The sequence below is a fragment of the Suricata suricatta genome, chromosome 14 (genome assembly GCF_006229205.1).
Source record: "Suricata suricatta isolate VVHF042 chromosome 14, meerkat_22Aug2017_6uvM2_HiC, whole genome shotgun sequence".
NCBI classification, from domain to species: Eukaryota; Metazoa; Chordata; class Mammalia; order Carnivora; family Herpestidae; genus Suricata; species Suricata suricatta.
This window is the reverse complement of record NC_043713.1, coordinates 43,313,111-43,340,485: the sequence shown is the minus strand read 5'-3', so window position 1 is coordinate 43,340,485 and position 27,375 is coordinate 43,313,111. Positions and strand designations below refer to the sequence as shown.

Below are 27,375 nucleotides of genomic sequence, written 5' to 3'. Positions count from 1 at the left end.
GGGGGTCTCACAACCCATCGAGACAGAGAAGGACAGCCCTTTTTCTAACAGACACAATGGGCTTTGTTGCTCCAGCCCAAGCTTTGAAGGAAGACTCTCACCTCGTCTACGGACTTCACGCAACTCATGGAATTAGGGATTGGGGGTTCCCCTAAGCAGAGCACCTCCTGCTCTATTTGTCCTTGAGAGATTCAACCCCACTCTGCCGGGATTGTGGCAGCTCAGTGTACGGAGGACTGGTGCACTGTCATCGCCGAGGGACTCATCATTAGATCTGAACAATCTCAGGCCACACTCCAGGAACTACTGGATCCAAATCATCATGTGAGCAAGATCGACGTAATTCCCATGCACCCTCAAGTTTGAGAAGCACTGGTCTAAGCCACTTAGTGACTAACTCAGAAATAGTAGCTGGGCCTCCTGTTGCCAGCAACAGGAACTCTGTGCTTGTAGCTGAACATCTAACTGGACAAGGAGCTAGAATTCACACCAACGTGTCTCACACTGTTCTGAGAAATCCCACCAGCAGGGGACACATGCCGTCCTAGTGACTCGGGAGAGCTAGAGCATAAGCATTTGAGGGACACGACTAACCAGTCGAAAGGCAGACCTGGTTGACAGATTTTCCATGATCTCCTCCTGAGACTGCCACAGCCTGAGAACAATGTCATTGCTGGGTTAACAAGTTAGGTTAGCACCTGGGTAGCACCCAGCCCACCGTGGGACAGGGTCAGGGTCAAAGTGAGAAAGGGGACTCTTCAGCCTGAGTAACCCAGACTGTAAACAACTATATGACACTGAGGTGACATCATCACAGAGCATGTGGTCTTGAAAGGGTAGAACAGCAGTGGGACTAGCCTAGTCTGGAACGTTCTGGGAGGTGGAGGACAGGGAGTGATCTAGGGCTGATGCTGAGAGGCCAGGAGGCCATTCCCGGGCCTCGGGGTACTCAGTCACCACTGCATCCAGTCACCGTTGCTCCCTCCACGGCCCTGCTCCCGGGAGCTCTCTGTGGCTTCTGACACTTAAAATATCTTTAAGCAGTATTTTACTTACTTTTCATGACTAAATCTATTTTGTCCAGTATATAGAGCCGTCCATCACCCTTTCTATTTCTCTGGGTTTACATTTATTATCTCATCTTTTCTTATTTTTTCCAGTCTCATTTGGGCCCACAACTCTGAGGAGGGACAGGTATAATTCATCCTTGATAAGGCGAAACCGAGCTGTAACTGTGACACAGAATCTCTTGTCTCATCATAGGTAGCATATTTGGTGACAGAGTTAAGAACAGAACACAGATACTCATATTTTATCCTAGCACTTTTGAATATGACACCTAGCTGTTTACCATTCACTTGAAATGTGTGAAAGTTTGAGACGAATGTCCTTAAATTGCAAAGCATGGAAGCGACTCTCTCCCAAGAGATGTGGGATTTTGGAAACTGTGTTTTATTTTGCCAGCTTAGCATGAAGGATCTTTGCTCCAATTCATTTCGTTTTCTTTTTTATTATTTACCCCAAATATCTGATTCCACATATATACTATCTATTCAGCAACTAATGGAGTCTTTAATGGCTGGTATGTGTTTTTAAGCAAAGACAAAGCTATAAAAATGCTTTCAGGTTGACAGTGACTTACAACAAATTAGCATTTAAAAAATAGCTGGGGGGAAATGAATTTGCATGTTGTTTGTAGAGTTGAACAGAATGGAATCGACTAATGTTCTCCCTTCTGTATCTGAAAAATTATGAAATTTTTCTGGAAGACGATGACCACCAAACATAGTCACCCTCTTGACCCTGTCCCCAGTCACCCAAACCTTGACACTGACATAGAGCTCTGAGTCTGCCTTTGGTAATAATGTTGGGTAGTTTGTGTCCTGACGCTGGTATCCAACTTGGACATAACACAGACAATATGTTCTGTCCCTAGTTTTGCATAAGCAATCATTACACTCTGTTTTTTATTTTTATTATTATTTTACTTATTTATTTACTTTTTAAGGTTTATTTATTTTTGAGAGAGATACAGACAGACAGAGTGTGAGCTGGGAAGGGGCAGGGTGAGAAAGAGACACAGAATCTGAAACAGGATCCAGGCTCTGTGCTGTCAGCACAGAACCCAATGCAGGCAGGTCTCGAACTCACAAACCGTGAGATCATAACCTGAGCTGAAGTCAGACACTTAACCGACTGAGCCACCCAGGTGCCCCTACACTCTTTTTTTTAATGTTTTTTATTTATTTTTGAGAGACAGAGAGAGACAGCGTGAGCAAGGGAGGGTCAGAGAGAGAGGGAGGTATAGAATCTGAAGAAGGCTCCAGGTTCTGAGCTAGCTGTCAGCCCAGAGCCTGACGCAGGGCTCAAACCCACAAATGGTGAGATCATGACCTGAGCTAAAGTCGGACAGTCAACCGACTAAGCCACCCAGGTGCCCCATCTGTTTTTTAATATATTGCTGAGATTAGAGAACAGCACATCAATATATAAGATATAATATATATTAAATCCCAATTTAGGTTAAACGATACTAATACATAATACACAGTATGTATTATGTAACTTACATATAATAATATGACTATAATACATAATTTATATAATTATATAAATATATATTATATGTGCTCTATAATATCTAATATACATATACATCTTACATATTTATATATAAGAGAGCAGGAATATATAAGCTTTGACAGTTATAACAGTGATAAAAATAATGCTTTCAAGAACACGTTTCAGAGCGCCTGGGTGGCTCTTGATTTTGGCTCAGGTCATCATCTCACAGTTCATGAGTTGGAGCCCCATGTTGGACTCTGCACTGTATCAGCATGGAGCTTGCTTGGATTTCTCTCTCCCTCTCTCTTCGCCCCTACCCCACTCATGCTCTCTTTTTCTTTTTCTCCTTAAAAATAAATATGTAAACTTTATTTTTAAAAACCATTTTTTAAATGTTTTTATTTTATTTTTGATACAGAAAAACACAGAGCATGAGATGGGGAGGGGCAGAGAGAGAAGGAGACACAGAACAAGAAGCAGGCTCCATGCTCTGAGCTGTCAGCACAGAGCCTGACGCTGGGCTCCAACCCACAAACGTGAGATCTGACCTGAACTGAAGTTGGAGGCTTAACCGACTGAGCCACCCAGGCGCCCAATATATAAACTTTAAAAATAATTAAAAAAAGAAAATGTTTCCCTACCACATTTTTCTTTTTCTTTTTAATTTTTCAAAAGCTAGAAGTATAGACTGCAGGTCACTAATAAATAAAAATGAAAGTGCCGCCAAATTGGTGCAGCAACTGCCCTTGACTACCAAATACTGCAGGTCTTATGAGAGGTGTTATTTCCCCCCTGATACATTTCATTAGTTGCAAGGAGCTCCAATGGCAGACTCATGTTTGTCACACTCAGTTAATAAACCTGTCCAACTGGAGAGCAAACACCCTCAATTTCCACTGCTTTATGAAAGCAAAGTTATCAACACACACACACACACACACACACACACACACACACACACACACGAGAAAAGAAATCCTTATTTCCAGAAGGATATCAATGAAGGAAGGATAAAACAAATTCTGAGTTGCCAACTGGTCTTATCTAAAAGTATCACTTACAGGTGCCTGGGTGGCGGTTGCACATCCAACTTTGGCTCAGGTCATGATCTCACAATCCATGTGTCCGGCTCTATGCTGACAGCTCAGAGCCTGGAGCCTGCTTCAGATTCTGTCTCCCTCTCTTTCTGCCCCTCTCCCACTCTTTTTCTATCTCTGTCTCTCAAAATAAAATAAAGACATAAAAAAAAAGTATCACTCGTTGTCACTTGGCCTCCAATTCAATGTTGGGAAAATAAATTCTATCTGACTCCAAATGGTCTGAAATCACAAATTCACTTCACTTATGCTTTTGTAGGTAAAATTCATGTAAACATAATATTGCTGGACTGTGATAACATGTAAAATTAGACAATATTAGGAATATTTTGTTTATAACAAAACCTAAAAAAAATCTCACTTGGGGCACCTGGGTGGTTCAGTTGGTTAAGTGTCTGACTTTGGCTCAGGTCATGATCCTGTGGTTTGTGAGTTTGAGCCCTACATCGGGCTCTGTGGTGACAGCTCAGAGCCTAGAGCCTGCTTTGGATTCCATGTCTCCCCCTCTCTCTGCTCCTCCCCCTCCTCTCTCAAAAATAAACATTAAAGAAATTAAAAAAAAAAACCTCACTAGGCATCAATTACTTACATATGGAAGTATTTCTTCCATATACATACTCTCACAAGCACAAAACTTCCATTGTCTCCTATTATAGATGGAACACATTCTTTTCAATGACAGAGTAAGAACGACTAAAATTAATTACCAAACACTTAAATATTTAATGATCTGCCATTTTTAGGCATTTCTTATGGTATGTACAAGATTGCCATGGAGGCCTGAATCCAGGGAGCAAATTACGAAATCCAAAAGATCAAACCATTTTAACACATGTGCAAATGCCATGCCCCTTTGACCCAGGTCCTGGGAAAGATGTGAAGTCCACCGAGCTGAAACCTGAGTGGCCACGGTAGGCTGTCATACCATGGTAACATAATTTACCATGTCATTACCACTGTTACCCTGTCCTCAGCTTTAAAGTAGGCAGTATCCAGGTGATAAATTATTAAATCTGACATTTCTCAACATTCATGAAGTACTTTGGTGAAAGGACTGTATTCTCGTATCTAAATGCACAATTTGAAGACAATAGGCTCTATGTGAAAAGGACTAAATTCCTAAAAATTTAAATGACATAATTAGAAATTTAAGGATCTTTCCAATATGAGACATTTCCAAAAGCAGTAGCAGTAGCTGTCTTATTTAATTAATTTAATTTAATTTAATTTAATTTAACTTAATTTGATTTGATTTAAAGGGACAACTTCTTTTTAATGAGTGTGTGTGTGTGTGTGTGTGTGTGTGTGTGTGTGTGTGTAATATGGGTTTACTTTAGTAGACTCAACTATTTTGAGCCCTCCAAAGTTCCATTTAAAAATTATTTACAAAATGAGAACTCTCTAAGATGCTGGGAACACTTCAGTATCTTACCAATAAGTAAACCCTGGGATAGGTGTGGGTCAGTGTGATGACTGAGAAGCGAATGCCAAAAGGTTCAGACCGAACATGCACAGTCCCTATGTCTGCAGCCCTGTGTCAATTCCTTGCTTAAAGTCTGTTAGAATTTTGTTTGTATTTTACCAGAAGCAGCCCAGGGCAGACATGCTGTCTGTCTGCAGTTAACACAAGGGACTCTTTCTTCCCCACCCTCCAGCATTACCTTGCGGTCTTGCAGATGTAATTATATGGGGGATATGAATTGTCTGTGCAAGCTTTGAGTCCTGTGCACCAGTCCTCCACCCATGATCGGGCCAATAAGGCATCCAACAGAAAACAGTACAGAAAACTTGTTCCCTATGTTCTCCATACAATAGGAAAAGGAGACAGGAGCTACAGACCCTTGAGGGGAAAGGAGGAGAATGGGGACGATTACCAATCACTGAACCACACGTTTAGCCCTTCAAAGAGGTGATCTGGCAAATGGATTCTCCTGGCTTTACTACGTAGCATAGCTGCAAACATTGATCAGGGATTCCCACTGTATGAGAAGAGGCCGTCCTTCTATGTTTTATACCATGTTCTTATAAGGTGCATAAAATTCTGAATTTATAGCCTCACATGGTTCATTTAACCCACCAACCTAGAGTTTATTGACTCTGTATGGAGCCTTTAAAGCAATTTTTTAATAGTTGGTGCTAGTAGTGTTTTTTTCTTCTTTACCAATATTGGAATCAATCATATTGATTGAGGCAAGAGAAGTAATTATAATTTTAATTAGAATATAAATGAAAATCAAGGAAAATTTCAAGAGGCTAAAATTCTCATTGACAGACTTTTCAAACTCTCTTGAAATGCTTTAAGTTGGTGACTAAATATATAGATTCCAATGTACAACACACATGCATCTATTTGACCATACACTTTTCTTAATCTTCTTTGCATGTTCACTTACTCTTCTCCCCACCCCCAATGCTATAAATTCATGGGTAAGAAGGAAAAATAACTGCTTTATCTAAATCTTCCATAGCGCGCAGCACTATGGAAGATTTTGAGTGAGTCTTGAAAACAAAAATTCCATTTCATAATAGATAACTATTATGCAGGGAAAGCCTTGGTTTAGATATTTTTACTGTAACAAAGAAATAAACTTCTTTGGGGAAAGTGGAAAGTGATAAAGTGATAACATCTCTATGAATTCTGTATATTTTTAATCTACAGTTTTGAAACAAAATACTGTAGGAAAGTTTGTAACTTGCCAAAGTAAATAAGCAAATAGTGTGTCTTGCTCATATAAAGACAGAAAAAAATATGACATGGTAGACGGGATTCATTATTTTGAACATTATTGTTTCTGCAAAAGGGAAACAGGGTCCTAGAGTGTAGTATATAGCTGGCCTGTATCACTAACACATAATGAGCTCAGCCGGTGTATTTCAAACTGAGGTTTGTTATGGATGTCTTCTAAGTGGCAGCAAGCCCAGCTCTAGCCACTCTTTAAAATATTTCACATGGACATATACAGTCGATTCTCATTATTTGTAGTAGTTATGTTCCATAAAGTCACCACAAACACTCAATTAACAAACACTGAATACTGCTCCTACGGGAAGTGTGTGTGTGTGTGTGTGTGTGTGTGTGTGTGTGTGTACACATTTGTCTCACATAGATTATAATCTTAAATCTTAAATGAATTGCTTTCTTCATTCTGGTAGATTCTACCTTTCCCTACAAAAGAAAAATCAAGGTTCAGAAGTGTTGAGTGACTTTCTTATGGCTGCTTCATTACAGGTGCCAGAGTTGGGACTCAAACCTCATCCAAGTGGCCCCAGAGCCAAGCTTCCTGCACTACGTCATGCTGGCCCCTACTATCTCCACCCTCTGGTCATCTCCGTAGGAGAGCTGAAACCTAATGGCAGAGCATGGTCTTCTTTGACCTCAACTAAGAACACATGCATGAAGTGATGCACATTTTGGTCACTCTGTGCATGTCCATGTATGGCTGTCAAAGTGCCATGAGTATTGATTTGGGGGTTATAAATAAATTTGAGCAAGTAAGCAAATCTGCAAACCCAGAATCTGTGAATAATGAGGATTGGCTGCGTTTGTAAATCTTGCATCAGCAAGGGTCATATAAGGTTAGGACTAAATTCTAGGTGGCTCAGTTCGTAGACCAATGCCCTGAATAGGCTTGAGGTCCCCTAAGTACTTGTTTCTACCACCTGCTAGTGGCGACGCCTGTGGGTGTCCTCTGAGGACTCTCCTAGACACCTACTGCTGAACGTTTGCACCCTACCCCACGTTTCATCCAATATCATTGTCTACCAACACCCAACAAAATGGATCGTGGATTTTCTTCTTTGAAAACACTGAGAGGCTTGCAAGGCACACAGAAGGTGTACTTTAAATTATCGAGCTGGTTAAAAAGAAATGTAAAATGGGGCACCTGGCTGGCTCAGTCAGTTGGGCTCCCAATTTTGGCTCAGGTCATGATCTCGTGGTCAGGGAGTTCAAGTCCTGCATCAGGGTCCGTGCTGACAGCTCAGAGCCTGGAGCCTGCTTCAGATTCTGTCTCCCCTTCTCTCTCTCAGCTCTTCCCTGACTCATGCTCTGTCTCTCTGTCTCTCAAAAATGAATAAATGTTAAAAATTTTTTTAAAGAAATGTAGAATGGTATTTTGTAAAATTTTAGTAAGAATTTTAGTAAAATTTCATATTTTCTGATAATGGCACCCCCCCAATTTTTTTTGAATTGTATTCCAAAGTAAAGAATATTGTAAGTTGAAGAAAAAGGCCTTATCACAAAATCTGGAATTTCTTATCTGTTTTCTTTTAATCCTCTCTGATGACTAAAACTTGTATGATGAAAATGTCTCACCTGTTTTAATTTATCCACAATGTAGTGGTTGTTACATTTTGGATTCCCTCTACAAAGATTTAAAAAATGACTCTACTACTGTCATGCTAATACCAAAGAAAACATTAAAAATCACATCATAAATTTACACAATTTTTATAAATATTGAACACTGGATTTGTTTTCTATTGTTTCTGTAACAAACGATCACAAACTCAGTGGCTTAAAACAACACAAATTTACGATCTTATAGTTCTGAGATCTAAAATGTGTAGGCAGACTTGCATTGTTTCAGAGGGTTCGCAGAGAGAATCCATTCTTGGCCTTTTGCAGTTTCTAGAAGCTGCTCACATTCCCTGACTCACAAAACCTCCTTCATCTTCATGGTCAGAAATCACATTGCCCTGACTTCTACATCTGCCCCCATGTCTCTTCTGCCTCAGAACCTCATGCCTCCTGCTAATGAGGATCCTTGTGATTATCTAGGGCCCATCTGGATAGTCCAGAATTACCTCCCTCTCTCAAGGCCCTTAACATAATCACTGCAGTTTCTTCTGACAGGTAAAATAATATAATCATTGGTTCTAGGGGTTTACATATGGGCATGTTTTGGTCCATTATTCAGCCTATCACAAGAGCAAACTGGGTCCAAGTGTTATAGTGAGTTCAAAGACAATCGAGACATGGTCTCTAACCTTAAAATCCATCATCTAGGCAGGATCTGGCATATACTACAATCATCCAACAAGGTGGAGTAGCTTTCAAGTCCGATGGAAGTTCAAAGGAAGGCATGGGACTAACTGAAAATTCTCTGTTTGCATAGATCTACAAGGTAATGTCTGTCTTTGTCCCTGTTTGTCCTCTCATTCAGACATGCCATTGCCTCCTCTTGTGCTTGGTTAACTGCTACTCATCCTTTAAAATTCAAGAGTCACTTTTTTGGGGACGTGTTCCTTGATGCCCTAAGCTGAGATGGTACTCTTGTCACTTTTGTTTTAAAAATAGTTTAATTCTGTACATCTCCCATTAGAACGAATTGTTATCTTCTAAAAACTCTTCCAGTTTTTTAAAAAAAACTTTGTATCCTTAACACCTCAACACCTGCTGATTTGCATATAATAGACACTCAGTAAATATATGAATAAATCAATGTGGGCAGGCACTGTGCAGAGAAGGCATGATGCCTGACCAATTCTGGGCCCTGCGGATGTCATAAAGAGGGCTTTTTCAACTAACTGATGGTGCAATGTTGTGGGAAGAAGTGGGGAGAAAGGCCTAGAGAGAAGGATGGAGGTCCACTTTGAAGCTGGGTGACCAGCAAGATGGTCACAGGTGTAACAGAAAAAATGCATCCATATGGGGAGTTTTAGGTTTGGTGCAGAATGATCATAATTTCATTTTTTGTTTCATGAATCTGCAGAGTTTAATCAACAACTGACCAATGACCAGGAAATAAAGAAGTGGAATTTTGGAGAAAAATCAGGGTACTTTTTGGAATCAGTTTCCTTTAGGAGTGATAGTATGAGTCATGGGCATGGCTTGAAGGGAAAGACTGTCAAAAAGAAATAAAGAGAAAAGAATGAGTGACAGAAAGTCTGTGAACGTATTTAGACAGAATCAACTGAAAGCACTTTTTAAAGATTCAAATCATCAGATGAAAGATAGAGCGATTTTCTCAGAGGACTGTTTCTCTGACCACAGGAGAGCAAGTGATTGTTTCTTTCTCTGAGCTTGTCGATGGCACAAAGTACTATTTCTACTTTGCATTACTGTTATTTAAAGATAAACATTTGTCTTTCCCACAGTCCTGGAGGGTATGTTTTCTGCGGGTGGGGCGTTATCTTTTCATCGCTGTGTCCCCCAAGATGCTGAACTTCAGTCTTCACACTTAGTATAATAAATCAACAGAGTAACAAATTAATGAGATTCAGATGTGATGGTATTTATCTTCTTAATATTATATCCAGTTTGTCTTAAGTTTGCTTCAGGTACTTGAATGAAAAAAAAATGTTACCAACTTGCTGAAAGACACTGTGCACAGATCAGGGGCTAAAAGCACAATCCTATGTTAATTCTCTGTCTGCATGAAAATAATTGGACTGCTGCTCAACTGAAATTTCCTGCTGCATGATACTTCCCAAAGGTTCAAATAAAGGATAGAAGCCTGCACTTAATTAAGAATATAAATGGGACTGTCTGTCCCAAGATGAGATTTAATCCTAAAGTCACCTGCAGTATGTTTCTTAGTCAGTCTGACCCAAAGCTCCCCACTGGGGGTAACTGGTACTCAAGTTACTAGAAATGTAGTTCTAAACAGAAGACAGACCAAGTTTATCTTAAAGTGGTTCCCCCAAATTATGTTAAATCCAAAAGAACAGGATTTCAAGGGAATCAAGACAAAGGACAGTCACATATTTGAAATAATTTAGATAATGAAAATATTCTTTTTAGTAAGGTCATAATGGGTATTTAAAAAACTCATTAAAGTGTTCATATTTTCTATTTAAATGTGACAGAAATGACAATTTATTAACTTCAATGAGTTGTTCTACTATCATGTAAGTGTCAGATTTGGCGTTGATTTACATAAAGGAAAATATTGTGTGGAAAACATACAACATGAAGATTGTATTTCTACCATTCCCAAGCAGATGCAAGCTCCTTTACAGCCGAACATCCATCTTTCTGAGCATGTTCTATGGCAATGACCCTCCAGCTGGCCCATTAACCTTTTTAGCTGATTCTTCCATCCTCAGTGTGATACTTACCTTGTCCCACTACTGTGAAAGACAATAAAACTGAAAAATAAAATTAATGGGTGAATTACACTACTGAGGAACTGAGATTAATTTTTCCAAGCAAGCCAATTTCCAAGTAAAACTTTCGGGCAAAAATTTCAAAAGCTTTTCACAGCTGTTTCCCACTGTCATTCACTTGAAGTTTTGTCAATACCCAGAGAAAAGACAACCTCGGGCATCTTTCTGCCTCAGGGGGCAAGATGACAGTGTAAGAGGAACACACTTAAGCTTTGATATGTCCAGTTGAAAGGGCACTCAAGCTCCAGCAAATTTTCTCTAAATGCTTATTTTGTGTGCTGTGTGAAACTGGTTAGGTTTAAATCCCTGTAGAAACCAGGAGATTTTCACACATCTTTTAGGAAATGGATATTTTTTTCAGGGCGAGGCAACACCATCTTCATCAGCAGATGTGTTGGCTCTAATGCTGAAAGGTTATTAAATAATGTGGTGTTGCTTATTTGCAACCCAAATGAAGTATTCATAAAAGAAATAGAGGACTAGTGGGGCGCCTGGACGGCTCAGTTGGTCAAGCGATGATTCATGGGTTTCAGCTCAGGTCATAATCTCATGGTCCAAGTTCAAGCCTCGTGTCGGGCTCTGCGATGACAGTACAGAGGCTGCTTGGGATTCTCTCTCTCTCTTCTATGTCCCTCTCCTGCTTGCACTCTCTCTCCCTCAAATAAACATTAAAAAAAAAGAAATAGAGGGCTAGTATGAAAAGATAGCTATAAGAAAAGGTATTAAATTTACTCTGATGAATGATGGGTCTGTAGACTCATCAACTCCCATTTAGCTCAATATTAAGTTTGCTTAGGTAGATACTGGGAAAGAAGTAACACAGTGTTCTTTCTATTTACCACTTATCTTCATACCCAGAATTGTGAACAGCTTGTTATGCATGATTAAAATTTAGCATCAACTGTAATTTATTTTGTCATGAATTGTTTAAGGCGTATTCTGAGGAAGATCGGAGCGCATGAAAACTTTGTGTGGGGTGAAAATTTATTTTTATATTACAAAGTTGATGTATATGTGATAACTCATGATTTGATTGCCTCTGAACATATATTTTTGTAAGAAAAATTAAAAATGTTAATTTTTCTCAACTTGTTATAAAAATAGGCCTCATAGAGAAGCAGACTAATTTGCCAACCGACTACACAAAGCCAACTTACCAAAAATCAATTTGTCAAGTGACCAACTTGCCAGTTTTTTCCAAGTGTTGGTTTTACCACATCTTTTCCACCTCTCTTCCCACGGGTTTATTAAAGTTGGGTTTAGCTAATATCCATTTGGCATGTTTCAAAACTCAGATGTCTAGCCCTTCTGGAACTTCTGCCTCTGGTCTTCTCGTGGGTCCCTGCCTCCCTCTGCTCTTTGGTCTACTCACCTCCTACTCCTGCCTCAACTGCTACCTCTGGCTGCTCCAATCCATCTTGGACCTGGTTTTAAATATCTATATAACAGTTTGAAGTAATTTTCCTTTCAGAATTTGGTGAATTGAATGGGCTCTTGCCAATTAGTGGGAGGAAAATGGTTTTTAGACTTAGAATTCCCTAAAATGATCTCCCCAAATCTAAAATAATGGTATACTTTACTGAGTACTTTCTTTATGTTTGGTACTTTACAAGTATCATCTCTTTGAATTCTAAGAGTAAGCAAAAAGAGTTTTCCAATAGATAAGAAAACTGAGGATTAAAATGATTAAATCATTTTCCCAAAGTTTCAGAGCAATTAAGTAGCACAACTGGGATTTGAAGCCAGTCTATCAGACTCTTAAACTGGTGTGCTTTATATTTAGCTACACTGCATTCTGAAATGTTGTGTTTTTAATAAAGATGGTAATTACCTTAAAAGAAACCCACAAAATAATGGGTCACTTGTTTCCTGATAGTAAGCACTAAAAGAAGCCTACAATTGGATAAAGAACATATATAATTTCAAAGATTAAAAGTCTTAATAAATACTCAGATGAATAAGATACGATTTTAATGAGCTTCTATAAGGGCCTCTATAAGTAAGGGAAGGTGTTAGAATGTGAGACCAGGATATTCTTGCGGGTGTCTTAAATGAAGGATCTTAAATGCAGGGTCTCTTAAATGAGCTGGTATCTTAAACTCCCTAACAAGTTTAAATGGAAAAGGAAGCAGATTCTTAATAAATGATTCATGGATAGCAGATAGACTTTTATGGATAGATACATGAAATAGGAACTGAAGTGTGTTAAACTGTCTTGAAAGCAAGTCTATAGGGGGTACCTGGGTGGCTAAGTTGGTTGAGAGTTCTACTCTTGATTTCAGCTCAGGTCATGATTCCAAGGTTTGTGGTATTGAGCCCCACTTCTGGCTCTGTGCTGACAGCGTGAAGCCTGCTTGGGTTTCTCTGTCTCCCTCTCTTCTCTGCCCCCTTCCCTGCTCATGCCCTTGCTCTCTCTTTCTCTCTCTCAAAAGTAAATAAATAAACTTAAAAAAAAGAAAGTAAGTCTATAAGGAGAGTGAGAGCCCTTTTTGCTTTCTACTGTATGGCTCTAATCACATAATGATAAAACTGCAGAGCAGTTACTGGAATATCTGAAAGTTATCTTTCTTGGATTGGCCTCTATTCTATTCCCTAGAGGCTGTTCTAAAAATTTATGTTTATTGACATCAGAAATGTCAGCATGGAGCTGGTAGGAAAAGGAAAAAAAAAACAAAACCTCGAAAAGATGTCAGGAAGCTTGTTTCTGTCTCACTGTGTCTGCTGTCACTATCTGTCATTTTCAGTGCTCATCTGGACCCAACATTATTGGAAACACTAGAAAAATCGTCTTTCTAATTGAGCTTCTTTACCCTTCAGTTGAGTACCTTTGCCCTTTTGGGTGGCTTTTTGACTAGCAGTCTGCAGCAAGTCATCCAATCATTCATTCTTAATATTTACTGAGTGTCCTTCTCCATAAGAAAAGTGTATTAGGCACATTTCACTTCAATATTCTTAGTAGATCCTGCTTTGCAAATGCAAATTTTAAATAAGAATTTAAACGTGCAGAACAACTGGCAGTGATTATATCTTCATACACGCCTGCTGTCCCCTGGCCCTGTCCTTAAGACCCCACTAACCTGTTAGGGATATTATTCCACAGTGACTTCTGGGATTCAACCATGAATACCTAACAATCTTATTAGTTAACAACTACTAACCAAATTACTTTGCCAGCATCTATCTTCGCAAGGAATCCAGTGTACACACCAGTCTGAGACTCCACTAAAGAGAAGCAGGAAGGAATTGACATATGGCCATGGAGAACCATCCTAGTAATGAAGAAGTTGGAAAGGAAGGTCTCCTGAGTACAGCTAAACGACACAGACTCCTGAGAAATAGCTTCTTTACCTTCAAGTTACATGTACCCATAATCTACACCTTTGTCCCTCACTCATTCGATTTCCCATGATGCTAATATACTGAGTTAAACCATCTGTACTGCATTTCCAGCTATTAACACTTAAAAAATGTCTGCATGTGGGGAACCTCCCTTAGGAATAGAAGGGGGCTACCAATGCAGGTTGCTAGTGAATTTAATGCCATCTTTGAGATGCACAGTTTTAGCAACACGCTCCAGAAAGGAGCTGTCAGGCAGGGTCTCACGGCCATGACACCGAGTTAGAATCCTCTGGCAGAGCACGAAGGACAATGCGCTGGCAGCTGCACCAGCCGTCCCTAGTGCACTGACCTCTGTGCCCTGAGATGAGGAGGGGCTGCTCTCAAACCGCTGTTCGCAATAAGGTGTCGTCATTTTATTTGCCATTAGAGCATTTCAATTAATAGTCTGGTTAATTCTCCAGTTTTTAATTTCATGCTATTTTCAACCCTTGCGCAACTATTCTCCATAACTGTTCATGAAGAGCCTCTTCCTCTCCCACCCCCCTCTTTCTTTTTTTTTTTTTTTAACCAAAGAGGCTGTGTGACATGATTAAATAATGCTCTTCACATATAAAAAGGCTGATGCCTGTACTATTTATCTTCATGTTAAGTCAGAATCAAAGGTAAAGAAGCTTATGTTGCAGCGTAGATTTTAGGTTCAACACATGAAATGGGATTTATTGTCATATTGGTAGAATTGAAGAATGTTCCAGAAACTATTTTTTTTGCACTTTTTTTGTATGTTTTTCACAAAGATATTCAGGCAACTATATAAACACAGTGGCAAATCCTTATTTGCTGTTGAAGACAGAGTGAACCTGGAGGGGTCATAATCATAAAAAACAGACCACTCGAAAGAACTGAGACATTTTGTCACATTAGTGTGGGGATGTGGGCAGGGGACAAAAATTACTAAATGCTTGTTAAATAAAATAAAAAATCTTACTCAAGGAAAATACTCTCTCTTGTTTTTGTTTGTGTCATATATATGCCAAATAGAAACCTTTATTTTATGCCAAGATTCATAATAAATATTGACATTAGAAAAATTTAGAAGCCTTGTCTGCCACTTGATAACATGAAAGTGGCAACTTCAATATGCCTATAACTGAGTTCTCAGTTTCTGTCATGATATTGTTAAGTAGGCTTCACCATCTTTTCTTATGCAGAGTTATGTTCACGTTGGCATCAATGTGTAAACTTAATGGAAAGTGAGCAATGGAAATTATAGATGACATTTCATTTTAAATACACCAGATATGGAATTCAGGAAGTTAAAGGCCAGGGAACAGGCAGGAGGGGTCTATAGTCTTATGTTCATATTACAGGCCAGACACAATACTTGGAACTTTGAAATTTCAGCTAACTTTCATGGCAACCTGATGAAATACAAGCTACAACTCCAAATCTATAGATAAGGAGAATGAGACTCTGAGAGGTTAGGTGGCCTACCAAAGGTCACACAGCTAACAAGTGTAACACCTCTGTTTCCTGGTTTAGAATTCATGATCGTCTCCAAATACCATGTCACCCTCTTCTTACAAATGAGAACATTGCACCCCAGCAAGATGTAGTGATTTGTACAATTTTTACAGTACAGCCAAAACCTGGGTTTCCTATTTTCACAATCTGCAATCTATACACTACAGGAACATGCAGAAGTTAATTTACATTATAAAATATATGGGAAGTGGATTCTCTTTAACATATGTTTATTAAGTCACACCTTTAAGGGATATATGAAATGTGCAAATCTTGCTTTCCTGGAATTGAATAAGCATTGGATAATTCATGGGAGAAAAAGTTTTCGAATGTGTACTACATACTTACAGTTAGGAGACAAGAGCTACTCTAAAGCATAAGCAATCCGTGTTGTAAATTTCCTCGTGATCCTCGACTCTGGCATAATGAATGCCTATAGGACAATCTTTTAACTAAAAATAAGTTGAACAGAGATCAGTCATGAGTGGGATTCCTGGTATTTCTATGGACAATAAATGTGAAACCATAAGACGATAAGGAAATCAATATGGTGGACTCAAATATCTTTGCCACAATTTTAGATTTTAAATGATTTCAGATAAAATGAATAGGAAGAAACCATGACATGCCATTCAGACCCCGGAGTTATGGGGTTTTAAGAGCAACCAATACACCCAAACCTTCGCTATAATCCAGGATTCATTCTAATTGATTTTAGCGTCTCCCCTTGGCTGGTACAGAGGAGATTGCTGCTAACAACCTTTATCAGCCAAGTCAGGCATATTTTCTTATCTGTGAAGTGCACTGCTTGCTTTAATTCTCCTCTTTTAAGAATAGTTTGCACACTTGTCAGGAGAGCTAGAGGAAAACTTGGTTCCCAGACATAGATAAACTCTTGTTCTACATGGCCTAATCTCTGGTGATTTATTAATGCAGAGACCTAAATCCCTGAAAAGCCAAATATAATTGATTTCCTTTGCTTTCAAGTAATTAGAAAACAGTAATCTCTAAATTATTTTTAAATCCAAGATACATCACTATGTAAGATGTAACCCATCCCACAAAGTTTATGACTCAAAAAAATTTTACTTATAATATTTGGGAGAACAGGCTAAAACATAATTAAGTTGTTCAGAGAAATGGCAAATCTGTACTAAAATTTCAAGAAATTATCTTATTTTACATGAAGAATTATTTTTGAATTCCACAGAGTGAAGCTAACATTTCCAAAGAGGTAAAATATAAATGATTTTCCTGGCTTTAACCACCCCCTTCTTAAATATCTCTTCTTCTATCACATAGATGATAATCATTATAAATGACATCTCTGCTATCAGGATTCCCAAGGGTTCTCACTGTGATTGCAAAGGCTTTGAATTACCTTTCTGAGAAACTATATATTCTAATGTATTATTTCAAAATTATATTAGGTATGGATATTTTTAGATTAAGGGCACAAAATATTCTTAGTTCTCATGTCAAATCAAAATAGCTCCAAATTTCCAAATACTTAGTGATCAAGTATCACTATATTTAGAAATCATAGTATACACTTGAGGTGATATATTACAGTTGGTCTATGTATGTATGTATGTATATATGTATTTAGTTATTTAAGTTTATTTATTTTTGAAAGAGACAGAGAGAGTGCGAGTAGGGGAGGGGTAGAGACAGAGGGAGAGAGAGATCCCAAGCAGGCTCTGTGGTATCAATGCAGAGCCTGACCTGGGGTTCGAACACATAAAACTTTGAGACAATGACCTGCACAAAAATCAAGAGTCAGGTGCTTAACTGACTGAGCCACCCATGTGCCCTGGACATAATTATTTATTGATTAAAACAGAATCCACTGAAAATCACAGGTGGCTTCATGAGGGAAATTTAAGAAAATTGCTGAAAGACAGAGGTGCAGAGTTGTAACTGAGCCAATGCTCATCCCCACGAACTGAAGAATTTTTCCAACAGTGTAGCTTGTGCACCTGTGTCTGTGTATGAGGCCATGGGGTCTGGTCAGCGTTTCCCAAAGTTCAGGACCCAAGACAATGTCAGGAGATATACAACAACTAAATCTTATTAGAATAGATATATTAAAATCTTTGTACTAATTTATGGATATCTTTAGGGTGAAGCTAAGTAAGTATCTCTTAAATCAACTTCAGGGAAAGCATCAGTCATTTACAGTACATATCACATGGCAAACTTTGTGCGAGTGTGATGACGAAAGCTTGAGAAACAATGGCTGTGATTTTCCCTACTTCCGGTCTACTTTTGTCCAGTGGCACAAATTGCTGGAAATTGACTACTCTCAACCATAAAAAGGATGTGAGGTGATATTGCCATTTCCCCTCCATCCTAAACAGAAAAGTTTGTTCTGTCAGTATGTGGCATTCTTTCTTGACAAAATAGAATCTTGTTCAGTTAACAATTAACAACTTTTGGCACAATCGTTTATGAGTTCAAAATGCATTGTTGAAAAATCTTGGACTTCTTACATGGGAGGGAGTTCATAGATGGCTTTCAGGAGTCAAACCAAGTGGCCTTCAGTATTACATAGTTTTTTAATTCATCAACTACTAACCATTAACAGACTTTAAGGAAATTGATATGTATGTATGTATGTATGTATGTATTTATTTTGAGAGAGAGAGCGAGAGAGAGCAAGCACAAGCAAGAGATGGGTAGAAAGAGAGGGAGAGAGAGAGAATCCCAAGCTTTCTTGTACCATCAACACATAGTCAGACGTGAAGCTCAATTTCAAGAACCATGAGATCATGAGCTGAGCCAAGATCAAGAAGCGGACGCTTAACCCACTTAGGCACCCAGGCACTCTCAAGGCAATTAATTATAATAACCAACACATCATCAGAATTAATGGCATAGTTTTTGGTTGTGTGTGTGTGTGTGTGTGTGTGTGTGTGTGTGTGTGTGTGTTGGCTCTCACTGTTTATAACTGCTGTTTATCAATACTAGTGTAATGAGTATAAAGAAGCCAGGGGCCTGTATTCTCCAAATATGATGTAATTTCTGGGAATTACTGGTACACTACTTATTGATACTACCTGATGCAAGGGAATGAGAAATCAATGTATTTTAAGAAACTTTGAGTGCATGCTATGTGAAATGCTCCTTAAACAATATAACCTGGCATTTAAATGTTTCTGACAGACTTTGAATAACCATTAATATTTTCAGAAGCTAGTAACTACTACCTTATCACTTTGCTACCCATCACAACCACAATGCATTGTATACCTACGAGGAGCCAGGCAGAGCCCTGGGTACCCAACAAAAAAGCTTCACTACATGTAACCCAATTAAATCCCATGTCCTTTCGAAGTGGTCTTTTAGACTGCAGAAGCTGTACTGAGTGTATTAGAACATGCAAACAGGGCATTGCTATGCTTTTTCATGGTGTCTGAGTGAGGGATTTTGTTTCTGATGGACAAATGCAAAATTTCCGGTGTTCTGTTAACCTCACTGCCTGCTCTTCAGGGGTAGAAATTTATGTCAAAAGTTGTTCCTTCTGTTTTCTGTGTCATAACAAATCAGCCTTCATGAAGACCCTTTTCTTAGGCTATCATTAACACAAAATTTTTTCAAGCAAGAGATCCTATTGGGAAGTATTAACTCAGGAGGTAAGAGAGGATCCTTGGAATAGGCCATTAAGGTAGTCTCAACAACTATACCGGTCACTGACTCAGGTCGTTCATCTCTACAAAATAAGCAGCATCTTTGGCTAAGCTGTTGATTTTGACTATTTATTTAAACTTTAAAATAATGATCAATGGTGCTGTTGAGACATGAACTTTCCATTATCTTTCAAATCAAATTTTATAAACAAATGTGAGGCAAGGGGCAAAATAACCACATTAGGACAATCAATTCTATCCCATAGATTACCTAAAATATGGCATCCATCTTTTTCCATGTTTTCACATTGTGTCCTTGAAAAAAAATGAAATTTGTCCAGCATGTAATGTCAGGAAGCAAGAGACCTATCGAGTGTCTGACCTACACTCAAGAAATAGTTGTTTGGATGAATAAAAGAAGCAAGTGCTTGTCTATTAAGCATAGAAAACTGTCACCTTCTTAATTTGTGGGAATGAGGTTTAATTAACTCTAGTTTCAAGACTCCCTCCCTCCTCTTTTCTTTCCTTCTTTCTTTGTACTTTCTTCCTTTTTCCTTTCTTTGTTCATAATATCTGAAAAGGAGACACCATTTGATGCCTTAGTAAAATGAATATTTTAAAGAAAAAATAATTGATGACTGAAAAGAAACATGGGCTTCCACTTCTTTTGAATCACCAAAGTTTGTATAACAAAGACAAAATTTTTAATTATGAGTTTTTCAAGGTCTTTTTTCTGCTCCCTCTCCTGAAACCACTCATTCTACTTGCAAAGAAAGAAAGAACGAGATCAGTTTCCTTCCTTTGCTTTGTCTATAAGAAGAGTTCTGTCCTCAATCTGAGGACCTTTTGTGATTTAGAACCCAGGGAACAGATGGAGAGCCTAATAAGAAAAAGCGAAAGGAAGGTGACGGGCAGAAAGGTTATGCAGGTTTTTTACCGAGAGAAAGTTTGGGAGGTGGTGTATGAGAAACTAAAGCAGCCACAAGGTAGGAGAGAAGAGAAGGGAGGATAAGGGAGTGAGGAAAGGAATTTTTAAGAAGTATTATTACGTGCAATGAATTAGCACCTTCCATGTTTTTCAATTCTATACTGAAGTTCTATTTTAATTTCTTTGGCTACTCTTTTAAATATTATGTTATGCAAAACCGTGTCTATGTAGCATAACTCATGCAGTTACCAAAACTTCTAGATGACTGATTATTTGCACCAGAAATGTTCTTTAGCCCTCTACCCTCATGCAGGTAACAATGTGCATTTCCAAATTTCATGGGCTAGCCTGGATCAACAATTTAAAGTTAGAATGGGACTTTAAGGTTCTAAAGATAAAACATTTTTCCAATGTAAGAAAATTGCAAAACATGAAAAGATACAAGATATCAAAAATATATTTGCAAATTTTAGCATTCTGACTCATTTTGTAAATTTTATATTTTACTTCAGTAGAAGCAAGCTATTTTACTCATGAAACAATAAAAATTTTGACTTCCATAAATGGAAATTCAAAACAATTTCTGAAAGATTCATCAATGCATAAACAGTCAGGAAACACAATCAGGCATTAATAATTGGGTGACATCATCACCCAAAGTATTGATTAAATTGTGTAGTTTTTCAACTGGTTTTGTTGGCCTCTGAGGAAACAGAGACGGTCCAGCACTAAGTGTAAAATTAGCTGAGCCTAAACTTTGAACAGAATCAGTAACTAAGGATCATTCCTCTTAGTCTCCCATCTTAATGATTAGCTCCATTTGAAAACTGGCCCTCTCATTTTCTTCGTGCTATTATTGGATTTGGACAAATTCGCCTACTAGCCTAACCAATTTGTTCCCATTTTGTTGTAATTGCAGTCTTAGCAACAGTTTCTTATTCCCTAAGACTTTGGATATGACCTTAGGAAAATACACATAACTTGTATAATAAAGCTTGCATCCTAAATTTTGCATATATAATAATTTATTTTCAGTTACACTGAGTGGCAGTACATTTAAAATTTATAGTTTAGTTACCAGCTAATGGTAAAAAATGTAGGGATAAAGCTTAAAAATAAAGCATCATTTATTTTCGTAACATAACACATCCTTTTACCATGCAAGGTCTATGCCAAAAAACTGCAATAATATAAGAAAAAATTCTTTTTAAATTTTGATAAATTCTGCAAAAGACCATTTATCAACTATCTGAGGGAGTTGACAAATTTGTCTACCTATTTGATACCCTATTTTCATATAATGACCTTTTTAATAAACATAGATCTTTCTCATAATCCAAAAGGAAAATAATAATCCTACCATTTGCTAGTGCACGATATGTATGCGCACATGCAGATGGGTATGTATTTGAAGACAAATACTGTGCTTTGTATTTTAGACAGTTGGTGGCTGCTGTGGCTTACAGCTGGCATTAAAAGATAAAGAGGGTTTCCATGGGTGGGAAAGACATTTGGGAAGGAAATCCCTGGGGGAATGAAGTATCCAATAAGTGGAATAGCAAGGAGTTTTGAAAGATAAGTTGTGACTACACTTCGAATTGTATTAAATACTTGCCTACAGAGTTTGAATTCTAGAGGCAACAGAGAGTTACTAGAGTTTTAGCCAGTGGTATGACAGGGACTTATTTTAGGAAGATAATCTTTGCAGGAGTATCTTTCATAGACTAAGAAAGAGTAGATCTGTTCAGAGCCCTTTGGCTGTGGTCATCCAGTTTCAGTTCATCAGAAGGCATTCCATATAGGTACCATCTTGTCTCCTGGTTTTCACACATAAACAGCATAGAAGATTAATGCTGAGAATTTTCTAAAGTCTCATTGCTGATGAGTCAATTTTGTCAGTTAAACATTCCCTGGAATTACACACAAAGGCAGCTGTAACTGATACCCTAAGTCTATAACTTACGTGCATGTTTCAGTACTGAGCTGGGGTAAAAAGGCTGAAAAGTGTTGGATGAATAGGGTGTTCCCTGCAAATGTCTGTTACTGCTCTGGAGAGTTCTTGGTCCTGAGCCCCCATTTCTCAGAGCACTCGTGGAAATGAAAGACGGTTCTCTTGTCATCATAGAGGAAACTCCACAGAGATAACTAGAGATTTCCCGCTGTCATTTCAGTAAACCACCTTGAACTGATCACATATCTCCAGAAGTCTACTCTAATGGCATATTTCTTCCTTAAAATGTGTTGTGTTTGATGGATGCAAGGCTGGATGAAGGGCAATTATGGGCAAGAAAAAAGCCTACTGTGCAGATTCCCTGTGAATTGCTTTCCCATTTATGTTGCAGTAAGCTCAAACTTCATGTCCATATTCTGACTCAGGGCTCATTTACCTTTTGGTCCCCTGACTATTTCTCCAGGTTCTCAGAGATCAAAGCCTTCCGTTACTCTGAGCGGTTCTCTCTGAAATTTCCTGATGTCAACCATCTACCCATACCTAGACATATACCTATTCCCTGTTCCGAAAGTTGCCTATTAACCACTTTATTTGTTTTCTGACAAATCCACCAATTATTCCTTATGAGACCTGTATGATTCTCTTATAATCATAGTTCACCTGGCTGTTTAGATTTCCCCTCACAGCTGTGGTTGGCGCTACTTCCAACTACATGTCTCTACTCAGATGTTGTTTGAGTGCTAAGACTCAGAATTCCCTTGTTTCAGGGTTTTTTTTTTTTTATCATCAGCTAAGTCATAGTTCTTTATGAATTTTGAATATAAAATGATGCAAGCAGATATATTATAAAATCAGCAAATGAGCTTTTCCTAGTGTGGGTATTTAAATTACATGTGAATAACATTAAATGAGGTTTCATTTTGACAGAGGGTTTTATATGATAAATACAGACAGTCCTTCTAAGAGGTGGAGGGTTTGGATTGCACATTTACATATTTACAGATATTGGAAGACAGATGAGGGAGAGGAAAAATGAAAAGGAAAAAATGCCTCTAAATTGCACTAAGCATTTTTCTGTTCCAAGGAATACTTTTCTTTTTCAAGATAATGTTATTTCACTTCTTACCAAGAAATAGCAAAGTAATCTGGAAAAGTTGAAGGGAGAGCAAGGAGGCATGGGAGGTATTGAAAAAATGATGTCCTATTATTACGTCTTGTCCCACCAAACAGAAAGATCACTGTCAATTATAAATATAAGGCAGCACAAAGATATTAAAGTTAATGCACTTTATATTGGGGTATATACATCTTTTTTTCTGGTTTTCTATTCTGGTCTTTATTAGAATCAAGGGGGCAGAGACTTTTATTTTTCCCAGAAATTTGTAAACTAAAATATCTTTAAAATTCTTCTTTGTTGCTTTTATATTATGACCACCCTCCTTTTCTATCTGTAGTCCTCCCTACATAGGACAATGGTGTCGTGTATTCATAGTCACACGAAAATATGATGATTTTCAAGGTAGTAAGGGATAATTGTAGGACAAGGAGGTCAGAAGTCTTGAGCTGTATTCAAAATTGGATGCCAATAGTGTTTCTTGCAAATCCCACGACACAGCAAGATTTATGTAGCAAGTAAACAGAGCATGGGAAAGCAGATAACACGGCAATATCAAGACTCTGTGCCCACACTGGGATGGCCTCCAGCCACCTGGGAGCTGGATCTCATTAAATAAGTCCTTCATCAAGGCACCACTACCTTTTTTTTTTTTCCCTCTTACAAACCCATGGGACAAGCCTATGGTTCCTGGGATTTGGTGTCCCCATTTTACCTTAGAAAGTGGCATTTATTCATAGTCTGAAGGAGCTGGGTTATTTTAAATCGTGTTGGGAAGTTGCTCATTTTTTGCCTTGGGATTAGGGAGCAAAACACTGAGTGATATATCTGCTGTCTTGAACCTAGATAGAAATGGGCATGCGGCCACGGTTGAAGAGGGCACACACCGTCTGACGAATCCAGCTGAGATCTGTATCATGTCTAATTGTTCAGCTCCAATGTAGCTGTGGCAGCCTGCTTATTCCAAGGGAGCACATGGTCGTCTGTGCTCTCTGGCTCCTCCAGTGCCACACTCTAATTGGTGCTGATGCCAGCTGCTTGACTTCCATCACTTTCTATCTGAATCAGTTCATCATTGCCACTTCATTTGTCTGACAGCAGCTCCTAGTGAATTTCGAAATTGATTCTGACAACTTTTGTTTTTAACCTCAAGGCTGTGCCCTGGTTACCTAGGTGAGTTTGACAATTTGATGTTTCTCTTCATAATCTGGGATGGTTCAGGACTGTCGGCCTCTGTGCCGTTGGCACCTTTGAGAGAAGTTAGGCCTCCATGTCTTATCCATTAGCGGGAGGGGAAGCTCCCGGCCGAACAGAGAAATGGGGAAGTCTAATTTTCTTTATTTAGGTAGAAGCAGAGTTGAGTAATTTATTACCAGGTTGGTCTGGGAAGGCAGATGGAGGAAGACAGAGCTTTTGCCTCAGGGTGTGAACATATTAAAATAAATCCTACTGCAAAAGTGTAAATGTTCAATGTAGAGCTCCTCACTACAGTTTTATAGCTGAGTTTTAGGTTTGGGTTGTTTCATTTCTGCCACCTAAAAACAGTTTTGCTTTGGTGATTTGCTACTGGCCTTCACCTCATTGCTTTCTCTCACTTAGTTAGTAGGGTTCTACCATTTTCTGTCGTTTGACATGTATGTCTAATATTTCTTCCTTTTTTATGTGATGGGTTTGTTTTTCTACCTAAAATCTTTCTGTTCCCTTTTAGGTTTCAGGTTCTCTGCCATTTCTGTATTAATTAAGATGCTTTGGGCTATAGAAAACATTAATTGCCAACTCAAACTGGCCAAAACAATAAAGATATTTAGTTTTCTCACATAATTAGAAACTCAGGCCTGAGAACCAGGCCATTGGGGCCACTTGTCATCAGGAACCCACGCTTCTTCCAGTTCCCTGCTCTGGTCAGCCTTAAAGTCATGATGAGGTATGTTCCTTCATGGTCACAGATGGTCACAATATGGCCCCTGCTGTTTCTCAGCTGCACATCCAGAAATGGAATGTCCCAGAGGAAAAAGATGGGGAATGGGGGAGTGGTGCATTGTTCATTCCCAAATTATGCATGTCTTGTCTTCCAGCAAATACCACTTCATGTTGTGGGGGCTAAATATAAATCAAGTGCCCGTTGTCACCCATGAACAATTAGGACAAGGGTTACCTTGGACCAGGGGTTCTCACAGTGCAGTTACGGGCCAGCGGCATCAGCATCACCTGGCGATTTGTTAGAAATGCCAATTCTCAGGCCCCACCCAAGACTGGTGACCTCTGAAACTCTGGTGTTAGGACTCCAGCCTGTGCTTTTACAAGCTCTTCAGCTATTCTGTTTCAAGTTCAAGTTTGATTTCCAGGAATCATCTGGGGTAGAACAGATTTAGGGGTCAACTAATATGACCTCTCCCACATCTCTTGAAGGACAGGTAAGTTGCTGAAATCACTCTTTATATAATGGTTTGGAGCCAGAATATAAGTTTTACATTTCTTTTATTAAATATAGCCCCAATTATATGTCTTATTCTTTTTAATGTTACTATAAATGGGATTCCTAATTGCATTTCAGGCTGCTCACTGCATGTACAGGAATGCAAATTATTTTTGTATATTGATTGTATCTTACAAACTTGCCTCACTCACTTGTTAATTCTCCTAGGTTTTTTGTGGATTTCCAATACTGAAGATCATGCTGTCTATAAATAAAGATGCCCTTCTTCTTTTCTATCCCAGATATCAGACTTCACATTTCACCAAACATTTCATGACCAAAGGATGAGGTACATACCCAAATGATGTATGAAAAAAATGTATGCTATTTTTATATCACTTGGATATTTAGGACAGGAAGAATATTATCTGCTCTACATCAGACCTTGTGCTAAGTGATTCTGACATTATTTAATATGTTTATGACAGTCTTGGAAAAAAGTATGAATAGTCCATTTTATGGATGAGGAAACAGGGGCTCAGAGAGCTCAACATCAGGGAGTTTGAAATCTGCAGACGGAGGGGGATCTGAACCCGGGCTGTCATACATCAAAGCCAGACTTGAAAGCTCTTTTCAGGGGGGCACATGGGTGGCTCAGTCCATTGAGAATCTGACTCTGGATTTCAGCTCAGGTCGTGATCTCAGGGACATGGGATCAGGCCCCATGTTAGGCTCTGTGCTGGGTTATCCTCTGTGCTAAGGATTTTCTCCATCTCTGTCTCTTTCTGCTTCTGCCTATCTCCCCTGCTTGTGTTCTCTCTCTCATGCACAAGAAAACAAAACAAAACAAAACAAAACAAAACCAGAAAACAACCAAAACCTCTTTCCAGGTAAGAGTACTCACCAAAATACTTTAGAAAGAGATTTGATCAACAGAGAGCAAAATAATACCAACAACCTATAGATCGGCTGCTGGCTCTGGGGATCACACCTATGGTGCCACTAAGGGCTCTGAGGCCACACACAGTGTGTACACCAGTTCCCAGCTGCGGCTGGCTTGGAATGCCATCTCTGCAATGGGACCACTCTGCTGGCTTCCTTCATAAAGCCAATGAAGAGGCCTTTGGTTCCTCCAGAGGATTCCTACCACCTTGTCCACTATTCCTCAGAATGGCCAATATTCCTTTTGACCTTCCATCCCTTCCCTACCCACACCAAAATCATTATTTGGTTTTCAGGTATAATGAAAATGTTAATAATTTCTGTTCAGTAATCAATGAAGTTGATTAAGAGTTATGATTTATATTTATGTGATTTATGTTGATTATGCATAAATTCTGATTTCGCTGTTTCCATTTATAAATACATATACATATATATCCAAAACTGTATCTTTCAGCACTTAAACATGTTCATGAGTTCTTGAAAAAAAAAAACTAACTCTGGGTATAGGGCTGATGAGAGCTGCCTCAGGAAAAAAATTCACCAGATCCCATTTTATCTCCTCTTGGACTCAGTATTTCTCATTGATTGAACCACTAAACCAACTACATTCACTTCTTCATTTTAATCAATAACGCGCACTCATAACCTCACGAAGCTGATCTGACTGTAAACAAATGCAAAGACTTCTTTTTCTGTTAAGTCAGTCAGCCACATAATACAGATAGAGAACATTCACTGGTCTTTCAGGAATTTTGAACAT

At 38.6% G+C, this 27,375-nt stretch overlaps 1 protein-coding gene across 1 annotated transcript in view; it reads right to left on the bottom strand.

Moving 5' to 3' along the window:
* CHST9 (carbohydrate sulfotransferase 9) overlaps positions 1-27,375 on the bottom strand; it is a 184,330-nt gene that overhangs the window by 136,996 nt on the left and 19,959 nt on the right. The window lies entirely within an intron of this gene.